General features: G+C 37.1%; 1 protein-coding gene across 3 annotated transcripts in view; it reads right to left on the bottom strand.

The window, feature by feature from the left end:
* Window positions 1–21,570, bottom strand: part of LOC136826773 (galactosylgalactosylxylosylprotein 3-beta-glucuronosyltransferase P-like) — a 143,368-nt gene that overhangs the window by 107,273 nt on the left and 14,525 nt on the right. The window contains exon 1 of one of the 3 annotated variants that reach the window (XM_067084199.1): window positions 2,993–3,221. The exons of 1 other annotated variant lie outside the window; for it this stretch is intronic. The gene's annotated coding sequence lies outside the window, so the exon portion shown is untranslated. Of the gene's footprint in view, window positions 1–2,992; window positions 3,222–21,570 lie in introns of those variants that run through there. One more of the 3 variants, XM_067084200.1, reaches the window with a different exon arrangement.

Genomic DNA, 21,570 nt, shown 5'->3' with positions numbered 1-21,570 from the left:
ACAGCATCATAACGAGGTGCATTCAGTAAGTTTTGAACAATCCCGGTGCTGACATGTTTCCTCTCACGATAAGACAGTGATGTGTCACTAAATAAAGTTGACTAAGAATGGTGGGTATATAAATAAAAAGTGCGCTTTAGCAAAGGTTTCCCGTTTTCTCAGTGTGAAAACTTTCCGTTATATTCGGTAAAACCATTATTAATGCTATTATATATATAATATATATATACAGTAATATATATATATATATATATATATATATATATATATATATATATATATATATATATATATATATACTGTACATAGAACAATCCCTGCAAGGCCCTCAATTTACAATAACTGTCAGCTTTCAAGAATAAAATCCGCATATAGGAACAGCAAAAACCGAATTAATAAAACTGCAAAATTAAATGCTAAACCAACAAAAACAAATATACGGTAGATATAGGCCTATATAACCGCAACACAAAACTAAAAAAAATGGCAAAAGTGTTTAGTACCATTAATCTATATTAGCGTCCCCGATGCGTGGCATCACAAATGACTCCACAAATGCAACTGTGACTAAGCACCTAAACTTAAAGAGTACACAAATGCTAAATCATAGGACACGATCACACCGCAGAATTAATCTTCATCCTTTTAAGTAGTAGTTAAGTGACTTCATTGGCGCGCAACGGGAAGAGGCTCTTATTTCTTATTTGTTCATTACTTATTTACTGTTGTCAATGATGTAGAGGATGGAAGAACATCTTTTTCCATGGAAAGATGAAGAAAATGCAGATACTCATAACTGACAATGCCATTCCTGGTTAGGTAAGGATGTTCCAAGGCTTTGTCGTGACTATCGCAGTGTCTTGCGTAAACACGGAACATTAGATCATTAGTCAACTGGAATTCCTAACCAAAGAAGATGCCCAGCTTCGCATGATACCCACGTTGTTCTTAGGCAGACTATGGGCAATCACTCAAAACTGACTGCTAGAGCTTGAAACCCAATAAACTTTAGGTAGACAAAGATCTTTTATCGAACGCAAGAAACCCTCTTCTTGACAAAAATAATATTGAGATCTAAGCTGTGTGAATAACAGTAAATTACTGTTAGGCTCTACAAGGTGTAGCAACTACTTCATTGAATTCAGCTAACAGCAGTGGCGTCGCTATGGGGGGGCCAGGGGGTACGGGCTCCCCAAGTCAGATGCTTGGCCCTCCCACTGGCACCCCCAGTTGAAATTCCCTTTGTAGCTAAACTTTAACCCTTACAGTATCTGATGCATTTGCATACCGTAAGAATTGAAAGTTAATTGGAAACTGAGCACTGTATTTCAAATACAGGTTTGCTAATTAATAACTTTTATTATTTTCCTTCAACCACATGGATATAAACATTCGAGAATAGTATATTTAACTAATTACAGAACTGGTAGAACTGGTACATTAGTTCGTGAAATTTTCTTTGGCCCCCCCAAAAAATATCTTGGCCCCACCTAGGCCACCCCAGCTACGCCACTGGCTACCAGAAAACATCAAAGAACTGTTCATCTTCCTGTCAAGATGTGGATGCGTGCCTTCAACAGGGCGCAAAGGGTATTTGCTTTATATAAACATAAGTACAGTAAGAACGAAACTTCGAAATAAAAATCAACGCGGAACAGAAATACTACAAGGTTCTCCATAAAACAACTGTTGACCACTGCATTTTTGGAGGAAACATTTATGCTGGAAACCCCACACATGTTCAGATGCACCAAATTAAAACACAACTTTTATGAACGCAACATCTAAGGAAACCACTAGTGCATAATTTAGTGTTAAAGTCAATTATGGTCAACTAAATTTTGCTTTTGATTAAACTGGCCAAAGTCAACTCAGTCTGTTGCTCCAGGAACAGCTCGTAAAATACAGTCTAGTCTTGCTTATCCGCCACATGAATCTTAAAAAATAAAAAATATGGGAGTCGCAATATCTTTAGAAATGAATGCTCTCCGTATCACTGATAAATCTTAATATGCAAATCAAGGTAATTCGGTACTTAAATGCTGTATATCGTGAGAGCTCATAAATCTGCTCGCAACTTCCCCGCCTCTAGATTAGAACTGCATTGAATAGGCTCCTCTAAACACCTGACTGTATTAATGCGATTACAACACTTAATGGGCAAGAGAAACTGCATGTTTTCGTTACGTATACAATATGAGTTTGCCAGTAATAATAATTCTAGATGAACCCAATGTTAAATCATTAAGGCTAATTTACATCATTTTTCTTTTCACAGAACAATAACCTGGTTGGAAAGCGAAACTCTTTTACTGCCACAGACGATTTGCAGTAGTGTGATATCGACTGTTTTTTCAAGCATCTGGCGTTACACCAACTACTCTGAATAAACAATGTAATCTCTCATGCGTTTTTCCTTAGACATGTTACTTTCAACGATCAGTTTGGGGTAATTTTCAGAAAAATGTTTCCGATTTATCATACCACACACACGGAGAGAGAGAGAGAGAGAGAGAGAGAGAGAGAGAGAGAGAGAGAGAGAGAGAGAGAGAGAACCATCACTGTCAAAATAGTATTTCGGCCACTGACCCATAGACTGAACATTCCTGGACATCAGAACATATTAGTGGACTCCTATATCGACAACACTGTGCTGATAATTAAGTTTTTAACTTGAAATTTTGGTGTGTCCGCGACAATGGATGAGGACTTCCTTGAACAAGACTTCTTCAAAAATTCCCTCGAGCATTGTTCTATAAGGAGCATAAGTATAGTAAGCATAGATGATCATAATAAACATGAACACGAAAGAAAACAACCTCAAAAGGATCTGGCTTTGGGAAACTTCTAAGTCCTACTACATGATTCACCGGGAAATTTCGAGGGATATCATCACTGCACGAGCAGGGATTCGTTGAAATCTCTAAGAAAATGTGTTTACTTCTCATGAACTTCCCGTTGGAGATCACATGATACATTACGGTAAACTCACCTAAAAGAGTGTTTCGGTGATTCTTTCAAGTGTACAGGATTTCACGACATGAGAGTGTCACACTGTGGTGTTTCTCTTACGCACTTTCACTGTCAAGACCCATGGCAATAACTGGCCATAACAGTCAACACTACAAAGTAACGCGGTTTGTGAAGAGTGAGTTGCCGACGAGTGGTAAACCAAGCAGGGTGACCTGCAAGTCTCCGCGGACTCCGCGGAGGCTTTTTGCTTCGGCCCAAATGTCGTACGGCAGAGAAATTGCCTTTTGCCTGGCAATTGTCCTGCCCTCCCAAAAATGCATTCCAATGAACAGAAGTTCAAGTTCATAATAAATAGTTAAATCGTCGTGAGAGTTAATGTTTTTAGCTAAATCATTCATATCATTCTCATCCTTGGAGATCTGAACAAACAAAGTGACATTTAAGATTCAAGAATAAAGCGGATATCCTGGACTTTTCAATAAAAGATAACAGTTTGTCACACCCTCCATTGACGCAAACCTACTTCCAGGCCCGCGAGAGAGTGAGATAATGCATTTGCAAATAGGTCAAAATTGTTTTCCAAATCAGTAAATCTTCACAAGGCCTATATGAAGGAAAATCCGGTTTTAACATTTGAACTAAGGGAGAGAAAATTATGTACGTATATTATATATATATGTATATATATATGTATATATATATACATATATATATACACATATATACATATATATATATGTACATATATACACAATTACATATATACATAATTTTCTCTCCCTTTAGTGCAAATGTCATGACTGGATTTTTCCTTTATATAAGCTAACTCTTTGTGAAGATTATACCTCACCGACAAACGAAACCATAAAATGCATATGTTTATAGAACATTTTCTGCTCGGAGTGACTTTTTCTTTCATTTCCCAAAATATTTTCATAAATTCGTGTTACACCTTGTATATATATATATATATATATATATATATATATATATATATATATATATATATATATATATATATATATATATATATATATATATATTGCATATGTGTGTGTGTGCGCGCGTGTGTGTATAGTGAGGACAATCGTCTGTTTCCTCTCTCACTAGAAGAAGTTTCCTTCTTGACCTTTTGGGCAAGATCGAAGTGTAGTTACAACTTATGAATTCACAGTAGTATCGCAAAGATGTCGGTTTTGTAATATTTCGAGAATAATCTCCTTCTAGTATAAATTTCTCCTAATTTTTATGCTGTATCTACTGTATAATCAGCCCGTCTATCTGTTAGTCATTAACTATTTCTAGATTCATAATTCATATTAAGTCACAGCTGAAGACTTTCTTGGGCCAAGTGAAAGTGACCTTCAGAAAAGAATCTGAAGATATATTTTGTTGTATTGAAATTAAATTTATGTATAAAAACTAACATTACTTTCATCTTTTCTTTTTCTTGTCGTGCAATTCGTTTCTCTTAGCTCGACAGCGGTGTCTGAAGAAAATTCTGTCTAAAGTTCGGGTAGTGGGAGGTGATTTCTTCTTTTCAGGCAACCTGCCAAAGTTCGTCGACGTCGACCTCCTTTCTCGAAGTTACGTAGCTTGAATGATCACTTTCACCAGCGACTTTCGCTGTCAGTTGCCTCACATTCTGCAATCTCATTTTGTGCAACCAAGATTGGTGTTTCGTTGAGTTAGGTTTAAATCTTAGTTGCTTGGTTCGTATAGATCAAGCCTAGGCTGTGCGAACGCTGGTTTTTGTTAGAAAAAGTGTCTCCAAATGTGTGGAAGGAAACGAGAAATTTGATGTGGACCTCTGAAAATTTCTCAACCAGCAGTGATCACTGAAACCTTTAAATCTTGACATTCTCTTTATTAGGCGTTATTTTCCTTTTATTTTTGTTTGTACGAACAACTCTTAAAAAACTCCCTTATCTATTCATGAATCTGAAGGATGTAGGCTACTGTGTTGTTTCTTCCATTTTCTTCTTTTCATGTTTCACCTTTGAAAGGAAACATGCAGAATTAAAAACTGTTGTTTTCCTTTCTCACAATTTTGCTGTAAAATTATGAAACTCTCGCGCATGCGGCTACTTCGAATTCCTGGCTAATGAAAGACAAGAGATGTTTATCCGTAGTTTTGGTGTTGTCTGATATCTTTTGAATCGGTAAAAACTTTCTTTGGTGTGTCTACCCACCACCCATGGCGTTTGTGCTTCCTCTTGATAGCTCCCTCCAGAGAAATTCTTTTCTCTTATTTGTATTCTGTGTTCGTTGTTGAGTCTATTCTTACTTCATGCAGAATTTCTACTCCCGAAAAAGGAATTATCCTTCGTGTGTCTGATGTGCAGCATAGACTTTCCCGTCGATTGCTCTTTGTTTTGGGTGAAAAATGTCCCGTCCGCATTGCATTTGCCACGACTTGTCGAAAAGTATATCTTAGTTTACCCAGACCACTCAGCTGATTGACAGCTCTCCTAGGGGCTGGCCCGGAGGATTAGATTTATTTTACGTGGCTAAGAACCACTGGTTACCTAGCAACGGGACCTACAGCTTACTGTGGAATCCGAACCACATTATGACGAGAAATGAATTTCTATCACCAGAAATAAATTCCTCTAATTCTTCATTGGCCGGTCGGAGAGTCGAACGCTAGGCCAACAGCGTCCTAGCCGAGAGCTCTACCCACCCCACCAATGAAGACCGACTTGTCGAAACTCTGGCTTCAGGTATTCACCGTCCCTCTTCTTCCACAATCTTTTCTCACCTATCCTTTCTTTGCACGAGTCCCTCTCCTCCTCCCCCTTCTCCATAATTACCTCTCTTAAAATCCAATTTTTTTCGGGAGAAAAGAAACAAGGAAGCAGAGAGGAGGGAATGAAAGTCCAACCCTTCAAACCTTCAACCTCCTTGATAGGCTTAAGTATGTCTTTCATACCAGTAATGCACGACCAAATTAAATTGCAGTTTTCTCTCGAATATTCTTATTACAACCACTGCCAACGAAATCGGCTGCACTGTTAAACTGTGGGTTGCCAGGCACGATAAAACAGTCCTCAGACTTCATCTCTCTTCACCTGCTGTTAAGTACAGCCTCATCTGCTGCTTCTACTTTCTCTGATCTCTTTTACAGCATGTTCAGTGCCTCTAGCTGATACTGTGACCTTCCTATACAGAGCAGCTTCATATACTGTACATCTAACAGGTTTTGCCGTCATAATTTGTAAGTAAAATGTTTTACTGATTTTCCCGTGAACATATTGCATGTAATACAAGATGTAAGCGGAATTTTATAATCATCTCAAGCAGAATGAGTCTTTGGATATTGATGTTCATTGATGAACTGCCCATATAATAGCTCTCATTCATTCGTGGTCACTTGCTCAACCGTACATTAAGTATTTTAAATGATAAATATATAGACCATTCTGTACTGTAATGGGCTAAAATGCAAGATTTTTTTATGTTATATCTATAAATGCAAGCATTCTCTTCATCCGGTCTCACCCACCCACAAAGGAAAAAGAATGCAAGTCTTTCCACTAAGAAAAGGTGGTTACCATCCTTCATATGTGTCTGTGATATTTTGTTTGAAGAAGTTCTTCATTGGAAGGGTGGGTAGAGCTCTCGGCTCGCACGCTGTTGGCACAGCGTTCGAATCTCCGAAGGCCAATAAAGAATTAGAGAAATTTATTTCTGGTGGTAGAAATTCATTTCTCGTCATAATGTGGTTCTTATTCCACAATAAGCTGTAGGTCCCGTTGCTAGGTAACCAGTTGGTTCTTAGCCACATAAAATAAGTCTAATCCTTCGGGCCAGCCCTAGGAGAGCTGTTAATCAGCTCAGTGGTCTGGTTAAACAAAGATATACTTTTTGTTTGAAGAAATTTACTTTTACTTAAAATTATAAGTTCTGATACGAGGCTTTTTAAATAGTCCTCATAACTTAAACCATGGGACTCTTTGACTGTTCAGATTTACTCATTCAACTATTTACTTTTTCCGAAATTTCCGATCATTTGATGTCATTGCAAAATACTTTAGTCGGGAGCTGATCCCATTTTGATAATGACGAATGTACTGTACAAACGAAAGCAAAGACAGCACTGTCCACAAAAGAATCCGGTTACGAATGCTTTCAGCCCTCGAGAAAATTCACTTTCGTAACGATTTTTTTTTTCTTCAGTTCGAACGCCCTCTATGTACGTGCTGTGACTGTAACGGCTGGGTAATTTTCCATGAGCTCAACGTTTTTACTGTAGACGAAAGTCAAAAAGTAAGAGAATACATGCACAATCCGCAAAGTATATATGTATGTGTATATATATACATATATATATATATATATGTGTGTGTGTGTGTGTTTATTTACTTCCTTCCATGAAAGACTCACTTGCTAATTACAGCCTAGAACCCCAAACTTGAACCTATGTTCCCGAAATCATTCCGGGACCTTTTATGGAGCTTCATTTTGATAAGTCTTGGAGGTTTTAAACATTATAACGAAGCTTTGGTTTTGGTTCATTTACTTCCTGATTCTTCCCTCAATCTCTACAACTATCCTTCACAGCTACCAACAGATACGTCTTCATCTACAGACATCACTCTCCACCGGAAGATTTCAAAGCAAAATCCCATTCTGTAGTTCTAAAGTGAAATCTTTCAACAGAAATGTACTATAATTGATGTCAACATAATATTCATCCATTTTATTATTAACTACTAGAGTAACAATTTCTCAACACCTCATCTAGAAAGTAAATGAACCATTTTCAGTTCGCAAAGAAGCGAATGGTATGAACTAGAAAATAGGTTTCCTGGCAACTTTATTCTAAATGAGAACATTTACATCAACTATTTTTTCCTTGTGTCTGGACATCATTACAGTAATTCCTGAGACGATAATGCTGTGTTGGAAACAAATGTCTTTTTAAGTCGTTTGTAAACTATCTACTGCTTCATTTAATCATAAATTGGTGTACTGTATTTTCGAAACTGTTAAACTACATAAAGATTCTTTCTAGAACTAAGCTAATGTCTTGTCACAGCTATAACTGCAACGTGTGTTCGGCATAATTCTATTACATCCTGGTACAGCGGAAGTTTCACAAGTCTCTCCTTTCATTATATGATAAACATCAACTGCGGATGCATGCAACCTCCCAAAATATGCTACACACTTCATTAATAAGTGCCTAGGTGACCTCGATTTTCTCGATCTCCATGTTTTACTTTCATTCTATTTCATTTCTGCACCCTGCTGACTCTCCTTTTCCCCCCAGTGACTATATGCAGTCAGACGACTTTATCACAGTTCAAAGTTTTCATAAATAGAAGCTAATCATTCATGTCTGGTCATCACTCGCTTCATGTGGTAGATTTAATTCTAAAAGACTCATCTTTAAAACTCTTCTCTCAGTCCCATGTAAAGGATTCTTAGACCTGTCAATGACTGGCTTCTTTTGAAAACGTATTCGCCAAGCTTCTTCTTCCGTCCTTGCTGACTGTTTGGTGCCTCATTCGTTCATTCCAGTCCATTATCATTAGGTGTTATCTACTCTCAGGTTTGCAAATTGCATTTGTAACCACAAGTATTTATACATTCTTGAGATATTGCAGTTATTTCATCAACTCTTTCAACGCCTGCTCTATATCACAGGACAAAACTTGATCAAATATAAGGATTGTCTAATTCACCTTCTTTGATGTCTTCTCTTTATCCTGCTTTGATGTACCTCAATTAGTCATTCTATCGCACACGTTCTCGCTTACCTTGCCTTGTCATTTTATGAAATGGTATGGTAAATAAACAGTAAATGAACAAAGACATGAAACGCCTTTATTGCAGTTCGTAATTTATCACACACCAATTTGCTCTTCGGTCTTCATAAAAAATTTACAGAATAACCGTTACCACTGCTTATCACATCCTCATTAACCTTATTATGAACCTTCTCAGTCTATGTTCTTGTTTGGAAAATATTATCTTACGTTCTACTTTCTTGCCTTCTTTAAAACACACACACATATACACACGCACACACACACACACACACACACACACATATATATATATATATATATATATATATATATATATATATATATATATATATGTATTATCTTTGTACACTCCTATCCTCTCTATGCTTGCTTGATTAATTATTTAATATAAGCGGCGCAACAACATCAAAGGTCACATACGTTGCCTTCATGCTTTGTTTATCTTATTTTTCACATTTGGGACATTTATACTCTCGAGTAATTTTGAATTGTTTGAGAATAATGTGCAGTTATTATGAAATATAATCTTTCCTCTCCCTGAAACGTCACCAGTTTTTCCAGTATTCTTTTTTATAAGAAATATCTGCTGGTAGCGTTTGATTTTGCTCTCAGGCGTCTCTCAGCGTCGAGGTTCGAGAATTGTTGTCAGCTCTTTTTCCACATACGAGAATGGACTCCGATCTTTCATCTTTTTCCTGTTTCACATAACGAACCGGTATTGGAGACGCCTTTCCTTCAGGTCTCGAAAGAAAGTAGTAAAATACGCTTCATACATTGTAAATGCTCACGTGAAGTTTGATACTTCCAGGTAAAATCCCTCCCGGTCCTAATAAACACATGGCTGGGGTTTACTAGAACTGTTCTGGGGGCCTACAGCACATTGGTATATTTGCCTGGGGCAATATGTGAAGGTCGACACTCGGGAGGAAAAGCACAGAGGTCTTTGGTCGCGTGAGGAATGTAAGTGCGATCTCGGGTATTTTTCTGATCTCTGCGCGCAACCACTTTCTTAGTTACCAGTGTTGAACTTGAAGTTGAAGCTTATAAATTGACATTAAAATTATATTGGTGAAGGCATGTTATTAATCAGAAGATATTGAAACAATGACTCTTATAGATAAACGTATGCAAAAAAGTTTAATATGGAATTTCCTCACTTATGATTAATTGTGCTTTTATATTCTATTAATAGTATCCGTTAATTCCATGTTTACGGGACATTAAAGTTTGCTACTACCAGTAACAAAGTATGATTAAGAGTATTCAGGTAACAAAGTATGAATAACAGTATTCAGGTATTCAGATGTTTGGGGACATCATCAAGCATCTGGCAGGCTGCACGCCTCCCTAGAACAACAAGGCTGAGTGGTGGGTCTTTTGCTTATTTATCACATAAAGCGTATCTTCTCTCTTATCCGAATTGAGTATTATGACTATAGTAAAGTTTATTTTCAGATGCATGTCAACCAGCAAAAAAATCATGCAAGCCATAAACAGCATAGAACTTGGGAGCGGGTGGGTGGGGAGGTTACTGTCAAAACTTACGTCTGGCAATATCCGTTCTAAGTTACCTGTTAATTTATGTATTTCTTTGGACCACAGTCCGGACGAGCATTTCTCAGAATATTTTCAGTAGAGTCACAAACTGCCGTACTCACGTAAGTGATCACGTGCACTAGTATGCCAAAGTGAAGAAAAGAAAAGGCCTAACGTCTGATTCCCTTATCGAAGAACCATGAGACTAACGTCAGCTGTTGATGTTTTTTATCCAATAACTAATCTGGTTGGGAGAAACTTCCGGCTTATTGAGTGAACGCTTTCTTGGTTGTTTTTTTTAATCAGCATGTTTAATATCAATCTTCTCAATCTGCTCAGAATTTGTTAGCGACAGGAAATAAATCATTTTCCTATGAAGAAGGCGAAACCGGCTTAAACCAGCTGCGTGAATCACACTAAACTTTGGTTCGTTTGGCTGGTTTGCTTCCAATTGGCCTTAGCGACAGTTATTGGACAAGTATATGGTGTTGCAAATTAATTTTTTTTCATTTGTTAAGAATGTTCTTTTGAGGACCTATTATAAACATAAGATTATTTTTACTTTATAACTGTATAATCTGCGTAGACCACGCTCGTAGATTATGCAATCTACATTGTATAGAAGAAAGACAACCAATAGCTCGCTATATTTTCTTGTGTATAATAGAATAAGTCTGAACCAAACATCAGTGTTTGGGTCTCTTCCTGTTGGGGATGGGGTGACGTTACAGTGGTATAACCTTTCACGACGTGTGAGAGACGCCCATCCCTCTCCTTTCTCTTTCTCTCTCTCTCTCTCGAACATACAGACATTGCATGAACCTGGTAGCTATTAAAATGTTGGGAAACTGGGAGAGTTTTCCAAAGTATTAGAGTAAGACATACAGACTTGTTGCCCTATTACTATAACGAAAACCGGGAAGAAGAAGAATTAAAAGATTACTCCCAGGACGGAAATACCGTAGATTTCTTGGACAGTCTCCAAACTGTTCGCAAAAGTAAAATGTTTCCGATTAAGATAAGAACTTGAGAGCAAACCGACTCGGCGTTTCATTCTTTAGATGTGTTGTACCCGAGACTTCAAAATTTAAGCATGCATCTGCCAAGGCTACTCGTATCAAGCTTACAACAAAATAAGCATGGAAGGATTAAAAAATGGAAGTGCTTGGGATACATTGGATCATCCTTATCTTGCATATTGGATGACACGGTCTCCAGGGACACGACTCATCAACTCTGAGCTTTTTTGTTTTCAAACGTTAATCATACCGAAAAGGATATCCAAGATATGTATATCAACGGAATTTCATCAGGGTCGGTTTCTCAGTCCTTAAGATATCCTGTTAAGACAGAAAGGCTGACGAAGATCACATGCAGTGAAAATGTCCATGATGGTTAAGCCATTGAGAAGGAGCACTATCCAACTTAGAGCAGAATATCGTGTTGCTGAGCTGCAATCCAAGTGGTGATTCCTTCATTTTATCTCTGACATGAGAGTACAAACCCTCCTGGTCCTAAGCATGAATGTAATGAGCGTAGGGTTAAGGGTACATAGTGTAAAAAAAAAAAAAAGTTACAGAAACTCTCGACACAGCTTGCATGTCTGGTAAGAGCTGGGAGTCGAGAAAAGGGCATGGTGCCAGCAAACTCATCACTAAATATTCGCTGAGCTCCAGATTGCTACCCTTTTGGCGGCACCACATCCAAAGGAGAAAAAACATATATATGGAATATATATATATATATATATATATATATATATATATATATATATAAATTATATATATGTGTACATATATATATGTATATATACATATATATATATATATATATATATATATATATGTATAATATATATATATATATATATATATATATATATATATATATATATATAATAAGGATAAGCATATCTTAGTTTAACCAGACCATTGAGCTGATTAACAGCTCTCCTAGGGCTGGCCTGAAGGATTAGATTTGTTTTACGTGGCTAAGAACCAACTGGTTACTTAGCAACGGGACCTACAGCTTATTGTGGAATCCGAACCACATTATAGCGAGAAATTAATTTCTATCACCAGAAATAAATACCTTTTATTCTTCACTGGCCGGTCGGAGAGTCGAACGCTGTGCCCAAAAGCGTGCTAGCCGAGAGCTCTACCCACCCCTCCAATGAAGAACATGTATATATATAGCCTATATATAGGCCTATATAAAATATAAATATATATATATATATATATATATATATATATATATATATATAGAGAGAGAGAGAGAGAGAGAGAGAGAGAGAGAGAGAGAGCTTTGGTAACGGGAAGAACAATGCGATATAAAATACAAGCAAAGTATATGGCCACGAAGATACTGAAACAACAAAGGGCATGATCTTTCGCCTGTGCTCCAAGCCACTGAAAGTTTCGATCTCCAAACATCACGAGTAAGTCAAGCCCACTAACAAGAAATGCTTCCGAAGAAATGCAAACTAGCACTCACTGACACATTCCTCCTTATAATGATAGCTACGTAAATAAAAGTAAACAGTACTACCTGGACACTGCTGGCCTAGTGAACGAACAACGGCTTGGGAGGTTAATGTTCGATGCTCCAAGGCAGAGGAGCATCATGTGGAAGGTTGTGAACCTCTTGGCCTCAGGAAATGCCCCATAAATGCATCATGAGGTCCAAGGTTGTCATAAATTTTAGTCCCGAAGGGCACTCGTTAGTAAAACAATAATGCTCTTGCTTGGGGTTTACTGCACATTCCCTATATACATTTATCAAAAGGTTTTAATTTAACACACACACATATTATATATATACATACATACATATATATATATATATATATATATATATATATGTATATATATATATATATATATTATATACACACTGGTCCTTTTGTTACTTTGAGTAGCCACAATGCTATCTTAATGTCACGAATTCCTCACACTGTCCTTGGAATTGGATACACTTATCACGACAAGCCTTTGCCCATCCCGGCAAGTAGTGATAGGCGTATCTAAACAAACGTGAGAAAATCAGGGAAGTTTAGACGATTCTGTAGCTACTGAACACACACACACCCAAATATAATATATATATATATATATATATATATATATATATATATATATATATATATATATATATATATATATATATATATGCGTCCAGCATTTGTAGAATCACGATATCTTTTTCTTGATTCGTCTAAGCTCAACATTCAACGCCAAAGGCAAAGATTTTTATTCTTGACCTGGTCTCCTCTTCATGAACTGCAATTATCTTACATTTTCCTGCTCAGAAACCACGTAAACACAGCAAAATCTATAACAACCTTTTATAAAGGTTATTTCACTGCTTCTGCTCGCTGTGTTGTATGGCACTTATATCAAATTAATCATCCGTAAGTGCGCAGAAATAAGATTACGTATGTTATTATCTATCAGAGATGCAACCCACATACACTGTATGTTGTGTACCATACGTTGTACTTTTTATCTTTATTTGGTAATAACATAAACAAACAACTGTTCCTTTTTCTTAGTACTAAAACATTATTTATTCCAGCGTTACTCAACATGCTTATCTCGAAACTTTGAGATGGCTTTCACTACACAAACCTTTTCCTTTGATTATCCAAAGGGCAGCAGGTGTCACCCCAGAAACATCTCGATCGAGTTATCTGGTCGCTAAGAGTGTGGACACTCGCTCCACGTGCACCCAAACTAACAATCGACTCTCCTTAATGGCTATTAAGGGAGTCGATTGTTAGTCTAATTTATCGCCCTTTATCGAACCAGTCTCTCTGCAATAGTTACGAATGCATGTAGTGGCATGTTTATGGAGGGCACGATCCAGTGACTCACTCCGAAAAGAGATGAAGCGATATATCATAGAAATAATAAAACTCTTAAGTCGAAGTAAAATTGAAAATATCATATAAAAAGAACATTCGTAGACAGTAACCTCCGACAAGTCTGAGCTATCCACACATCCCCCACCTAATGTGGAGTCCCTTCCCCCCCAAAAGTTACAAAGCTAACTCTCTCATAGTCTAATCATTAGCTGCCAGTCACGAGTTCACCCTTTGGCTACATTTTCCTAAAACTCCAGATAAATCTCTGGTTTAATCCTGCTAACAAACAGACAAATAAAGAAACCAACCAAACAAGCACACGACCAATGGCTGGAGTACATGAAAGGCACAGAATACTGCGGCAGTATACAAAACTGTAAAGCAACATAATCCATTTTTTGTTCGGGGAATTTAGGCAGACTATAAAAATAAATATAGAAAAAATATGCTCATATTATGATGCGTCTAGCAGCTTGGCAACACCTCCCAGCATGGTAACTAGAGACTCCTTCAAAACACTCGGTTTTCTTCTTTCTTTTTCCCTTCTCTTTTTTTTGCTCCACCAGCCACACTCGTCTTGTCAACCATATGCTGATTGGCTTCAAAGAGAGAGGGAGAGAGACAGAGTTGCTGATGCTTGGAGAATTATTTTTAGGAAACATCGAAATAGTACTGAGAGTTATGAATGAGACGGTGGCTGGGAGAGAGAAACCGATGGTTGTTGTATGGGTTTAAAATTAGGATTATCTCTCTTCCCCCGCCAGCTCTCCCTGTTTCGTCATTAGCTTCGAGTGCCATTCACGCTAAACTTCTTTTTTTTTCACCAATGAATTGAGTAATGCGTCTCGACGTAATTGGATCTACTTCTAGCTGATGATAGTGTTCGTGACTTTAACTTTTTCATGGTTGTATGTACCTCTTGATTCTTCCCCTTCTTGTTATTTAATTATATTCGGCCAATTCATGTAATTAGTTCACATTTATTTCGAGCTAGATACCCGGAATGCCAGTTTTTTTGTTGGAGAGAGAGAGAGAGAGAGAGAGAGAGAGAGAGAGAGAGAGAGATTCACGTTATCACCGGGAAGGTTTCCCCCATGTACAGTAGATGTACCAGGCGCCAAGGTTGTTCACCAAGTGAAGTTTCTGTGGACGTAATGAACAGCATAATAAAATGCGGGTATACACATTCATGTAGAGAATTGCATAATAATTCGCCTTACAGTGTTGTGTCTTTACTGAGGGTCATCGTAAATGAATGCGTATAGTCTGAACCCTCGTTATTATAGTCACTGGGAATCCAAAACCAATGTAGTTAGCAGTAACTTTCATCAAAGACATGCCCATTCGTTAGAATGTTTACTTACCTTAATCAAAGATTTCCCTCTCTGTGCTGTGAGAAAAAATAAAGTACAGAGACATATCGCTGGTCGTTCTATCAGTAAAGTTAACTCATACGGGGACTGGTCAGTACTCCGATGAGTGACCACCGAGAAAAGACAGGAGCTGTCGGCTAATAAGCCCTATGAGCATCCAAGGGGCAAGTTGTATGACCAGCAACCTCATCCCGCAAACTGCTTGCTGAAAACGAAAGGTAACGCCCTCAGGCACCACCCCCTCTGAAGGCATATTAGGAAAGTATGTCAGCGACAACATTGCCAGCTCAACACCGCCATGAAAACTTTCACGCAAGGTTTCGTGGTTTCCGCAGCCACGTCATAGCTACTGTCATCCTATACAATACCGATGGTCATGATTTCTTTGTTTCATGTCCATTACTTCAGCACCATGAAATGGGGATGTAAGCTCTTACAGACACGGGCATGCAAATACTGCAATATTTTTTCTTTGACTAATAAGGGAATGACACGTGCGCACTATTTGACGCTCGAAAAGATTTTTGTTTCTTTGTTTGTGATGATGCTGCGACAACGAGCTGGCAGCCAGGGGTTCTCCAAGAGATCAGTTCAGTGCATAAGCACGCCATTGTGACTAAGTCACTACTGAAGTAAGTGCAGAATGATTATTGTCAGGAAAGCAAATGTATTTGAATATTCGCTTTGAGCTACACAATATTCATATTTTAAGTGATAAGTGTTTATTACTTTCCTTTTATTGGTGTTCATCGCTTTATTCTTTATTTTTTTATATTTGAAACTTCAAGGCATTCCTGTCTCATGTATGTAATGTTAATAAGAATCTGGTGTTCTTTGGAAGTTTTTTCCTGCCCACCTCTCTTTTAGTAGTGAATATGTCCCCGAGTTGAAATATATTTTACAATATTTTTGTGTTGGTCATTTCTGTGAACAAGATGGGTGAATACACAGATCCACGCCTTGTCTATGTTTGTGGAAAAACTTTCTATAAACAGAACCTATTTCAGTATAAAATAATTTTGTACATACACAACCTCGCTCTGTTCGAAATCTTGTCTGTACAAGCAACCAATCACTGCATGAAGCCATTTGTCTATAAACTGAGTCCGTCCATAAAGAGAACATTTCTTTGTATAAAACCATTTGTCTATTACAGAACCTGTCTCTTTAAAAGGCCTTTTGTCTTTACACAGAATCTGGCTTTATGTATTGCTTGCTGTCTAAGCACAGATGTCATCTCTGCACAAGGTCTTCTGTCTTTACACAAAACCCATCTATATTTGAAACACTCTGTCTATACACGGAGTCCGTCTCTGTGTAAAGCCTCTTGTCTATATGCAAAGCCCATCTCTTTCTATGAAGTCATTTGTTTATGCGCAGAATCTGTTTCTGTACGGAGCCTGCCTCTGTGTAAAGCTTTCTGTCATTACAGACCCCATCTTTATATAAAGCTTTCTGTCTATACATACAACCTTTCTCTATATAAGGACAACTGTATAAGTGCAGAATTTATCTGTGTAAAGCCTTCTGTCTATATTAAAATCCCGTTTCTTTACAAAACCATTTGCTGTCTATACACAGAATGTTTGTGTGTAAGAACCCTTCTGTTTATAAGCAGAGCCCGACTTGATGTCTATACGCAGAGCCCGACTTGAAAAAGGTTTCTGTCTATACACAAAATCTTTTTCTGTATGAAACCTTATGTCTATACATGGAACCTAACTGTGTAAAGCTTTCTGTCTATACACGGAATCTGCCTCCATAAAGTCATTTATCTTCAGACAGAATCAGTTTCTGTATAGACCAGGTTCATCGTAAAGCTTCCTGTCTATACACAAAACCTCCCCTTGCATAAAGCCATTTCTCTGAAAACAAAAGTCAGCTCTGCATATGACCATTTGTCTACACAAAAAGCCTATCTCTGTATAAACCAGTTTGTGTGATGCCGTATATGTCTATACACAGTAATTGGCTCTGTATAAAACTTACTATATATATATATATATATATATATATATATATATATATATATATATATATATATATATATATATATACATAGAACCAGCTCTGTGAAAAAGCTACTGTCTATACACAAACCCGGATCTGTATAGTGTCATCTGTCTATACGAAGAATCCGACTTAACGGAAAATCTGTCTCTATAAAACCATTTGTTTATATAAGCAGCTTTCCCCGTATGAAGTCGTCTGCCTGTACATCAAAACCCACAGAATCGTCTATTTAAAGCCTTCTATCTACATACAGATCTTGAATCTGTGTACACATATCTCGAAAAACACGTAGCAGGATTTTAGACCAGTCTACGAGACTTAGTCTTCATTTTAGTATCTTTTTAAAGGAAACGTGATATTTCAGTTTAAAAGAAAACGCCTCACTTGAGTGAGATGAACGTTGGTTTCCACCCTCTATTGACTTTAAAGCACCTTATATTGTATAAATTTTAATTGATCTATCAAATATGTGGGGTAACATTTCTGACCAATGTGATTTGAAGTGGGCAAATGTATGCATGTAGGCAATTATTTATTTGCTTGTTATCGTATTTTCATTATTCAATTATTATTTTTTTATTCCCGTATTTTATTTGGTCACAAATGGTATTCTTCACTCCGGTAGCTTGCTGTGCGAGTTGATGGTCTTTTAAGTTTGTTCAGTGGCAATGTTTTCTAAATTTGGATTACAATATTTCTCTTGGCGTCTATGTATCCATGGTACCTAGAGGGATACTATGCAAGTTCAAGTAATGCTTCGATCCCTGAAAAGATGTTTGAACCTAATGTTTTTGTTCAGTTGATTCCAAAGTGGTGAAATGTTCAGGGACATATTGAGGAATTATTTTTAAGGCCTAGTTGTAAAGTAAAATAAAAATAAACTGTTGTCATCATTGAATATTGAGGCTATTTTCAATAGGAAGGAATTCGTAATTTAAGTAAATTCTAGGAACAGACTCGAGGGAAAGAACAAAAATCACTCCGGCCATTTTCTACAGGACTCATGGAATATACTCTGTGGACTTTTACTTGTAGATAGCCAACCTCGTTTGAATGCCAAGTGGCTTAGGAAAATATGGGATTATACCAATCAAAATAGAGAGCCCCATGTGCTATTGGAGTAAGCTCTGGAGTGAGTAACGAAAACATACACTATCTAAATTGTGCTTACAAAATACAAGTTAAGAAAACGCTTTCAAAGGAACCAAAATATTAACTGCAAAAAACTGAAATCGAACACCGAGTCAGAATGTGCAATGGATTGTAAATAAGAATAGTTGGAACAAACGATTATGCAAAGCTGCAACGAAGACAATAAGATAAGAATAAAACAGTCAGCGTTAATTGGTAACACGTGTGTCTGCATGATTCAGAGTCTCATACAATGGATTGATTCATCAGTTACTCAGCCAGCTTATCAACCCCGAAAGCCCTGGGGACCGGAAGATAAAAACCCACAATAGGATGCGAGTAAGTATGGACACAAGAGCGAAACTGTTCTTTTAGGTGGGGTTGACTTAGTGGAAATTGGTTGATGGCATGAAAGATAACATTCCCATGCAAAGCTGACTCCCTCCAGGTTCCTGAAATACCTGTCAAAGATAATTCCCCCCCCCCCAAAAAAACACACCCATTGTTACTTTTGATGATTTTAGTGTAAAATTATCAGTAAACTGTTATAGGTTCTGAAATAATGGCTTAATCAGCCTCATCAGTTAGTTGTGGTGAGCGTGCAAACAGTTATGGGTTGAGTGTCAATCGACAATGATCAGTCTTTACTATACAATTGACAAATTTCTTTTGATTATCATGTCTGCTCTCTCTCTCTCTCTCTCTCTCTCTCTCTCTCTCTCTCTCTCTCTCTCTCTCTCTCTCTCTCTCTCTCTGTATTCGTCATATGTCACCAGGCATCTATCTTCCTTCTAATCTGTTGCAGTCGTTAACTAACAGTACATTATTGCAAAACTTAGCGAAAACCAGGAAACAAATTATTAAGGCCAATGTTCTACCCACACTGAACTTGGTGTGTGCGCAGAGAGGGGGAGCAAACAAAATGAAAAATCTCACCCTCTCTTACATACCGCATCTAAATGTAAAATAAGCAGCAAGACTGCAAAACATGCCACTTTTGGGTACAAGGATTATCCTTACCCGCCATTGTATATTTCGCTTAATGTCCACACTGTTTCACCTTCCAGTAAACCCATCTATTCTGTTCTTAGGCATCTTTGGTAGATTTAGCCAGCATACTTGAAAATTCCATATTCGATAGTTTTTATTAAGATATGGGAATTTATGGACAATTTTTAGCAGCGATCGTCGATTTCCAAGTTATTGTAAATGAATTTTAAAAATTCATTTACAATAACTTGAAATCGACGATCGCCGCTAAATTTTGCCATAAATTCGAACATCTTAACAAAAACTATCGAATATGGCTTATTCTAAATCTACCAACCAGCCGACCTCTTGACTGATTATACACTGAGACATTTGCATTTCAGCACGGTAATGAAACTTCCCAGAACCTTTCTTAAAATCTAAAAAATGCATATCGATAGATGAAGATGAGAAATAAAGCCTAACCTCATAGACTGCTTCTTGATTCAACAAAATAAATTATCCTCTTGAGACAGTACGTTCGTCCGACTTAAGAACAATAAAAGCCTAAGATGTGAGGCCTTTGACACTTGCAAAATATTTCCGAGTATGCATAATATTTCTTGCACTCACTCAAAGCCATAACCTTTGCGGGTGGCACTTGGCACTCGGTGCAAAGGGCTGAAATTAAGCTGAATGAATCAGGGCGAGACAGGAGGGAGGAAAATGAATTGCGGTAAAACCAGCATCTGGTTTTACATAATATTTTTCATGAGAGTTCGAGCACGCTAAATTAGTATTGGATGCACAGGCATGTTTTCTTTGGTATAATCGCCCAGTGAAAAGAGAGAGAGAGAGAGAGAGAGAGAGAGAGAGGTGAGTTTTGTATAGTTACACAGAGGACAAATTATCATTATTAAGATTTTTGCATGAATTATTTTTAAACAATACATTAATCACGTGAGCAGCTGTTTCTTACTATGTAAGGCTCTTTGCGATATATATATATATATATATATATATATATATATATATATATATATATATATATATATTCATTATATTGCCTTATATATATTATATCATCCTATGTTTTATACATATCATCTCTTCTTTGATTTTATCATGTGTTATGTAAAAAATAATTGTTGAAATATCGTATGTAGTGTAAAATATCGTATGTAGTGTAATGTCAGATCTCAAAAGAGTTAGTGATTTAGATAACTTAGCAGCATAATTTAGCATTAATAATACATTTTTTATAGTAACGCAGTATATGAGCAACATGTGTGTGTCATAGGAAGGTTTGTTTTGCTTCAGGTGTCATTGCGAAAGATAAAGCGCTGACAGGTCAAGATAACATTCTGGAAACCAACTCAGGTTTTTCATATTATCTTTAAATCATGCCAATCATAATTAGCCAGTTGCAGTCTGTTTTCATCCAGTTAAGATTTCTGTAAAAGCTTTGTCTCATACAAGAAGAAGACAAATGATTTTACAATGTTACATGTTTTCCATACAATTTTCTTGTGAAGATGTGTACCTTTCAAGAAATATAAACAAGTGTTGCACTGAAGCACATGGCAATTGCATCATGTTTAAGATTACATTGCTCTGATCATGTATTGTTCTAATCGCATCCCATATGATTTTTTTGTTCGAGTCACATACGCCTTTTTGAGGGTAAAAGCACATGTTTAGATCGATTATGTCATCTTCCTTTTTCTAAAATGTTCTCTTGTATCTCGTTCCCAAAATGCCTTAATGATTATCTTATTGTTTCATTTCCTGCTGGAATCCTAAAGTTTGTTCATTCTGATTTCAGAGACTGTTCTTGTTGGTTCTCTCTCTCTCTCTCTCTCTCTCTCTCTCTCTCTCTCTCTCTCTCTCTCTCTCTCTCTCTCTCTCAAAAGAGAGAACTTATTAACGTAGA

This window comes from Macrobrachium rosenbergii, chromosome 41, assembly GCF_040412425.1.
Source record: "Macrobrachium rosenbergii isolate ZJJX-2024 chromosome 41, ASM4041242v1, whole genome shotgun sequence".
In the NCBI taxonomy this organism is placed as follows: Eukaryota; Metazoa; Arthropoda; class Malacostraca; order Decapoda; family Palaemonidae; genus Macrobrachium; species Macrobrachium rosenbergii.
The sequence above is the reverse complement of the archived record's forward strand: the minus strand, read 5'-3'. Positions and strand labels throughout refer to the sequence as shown.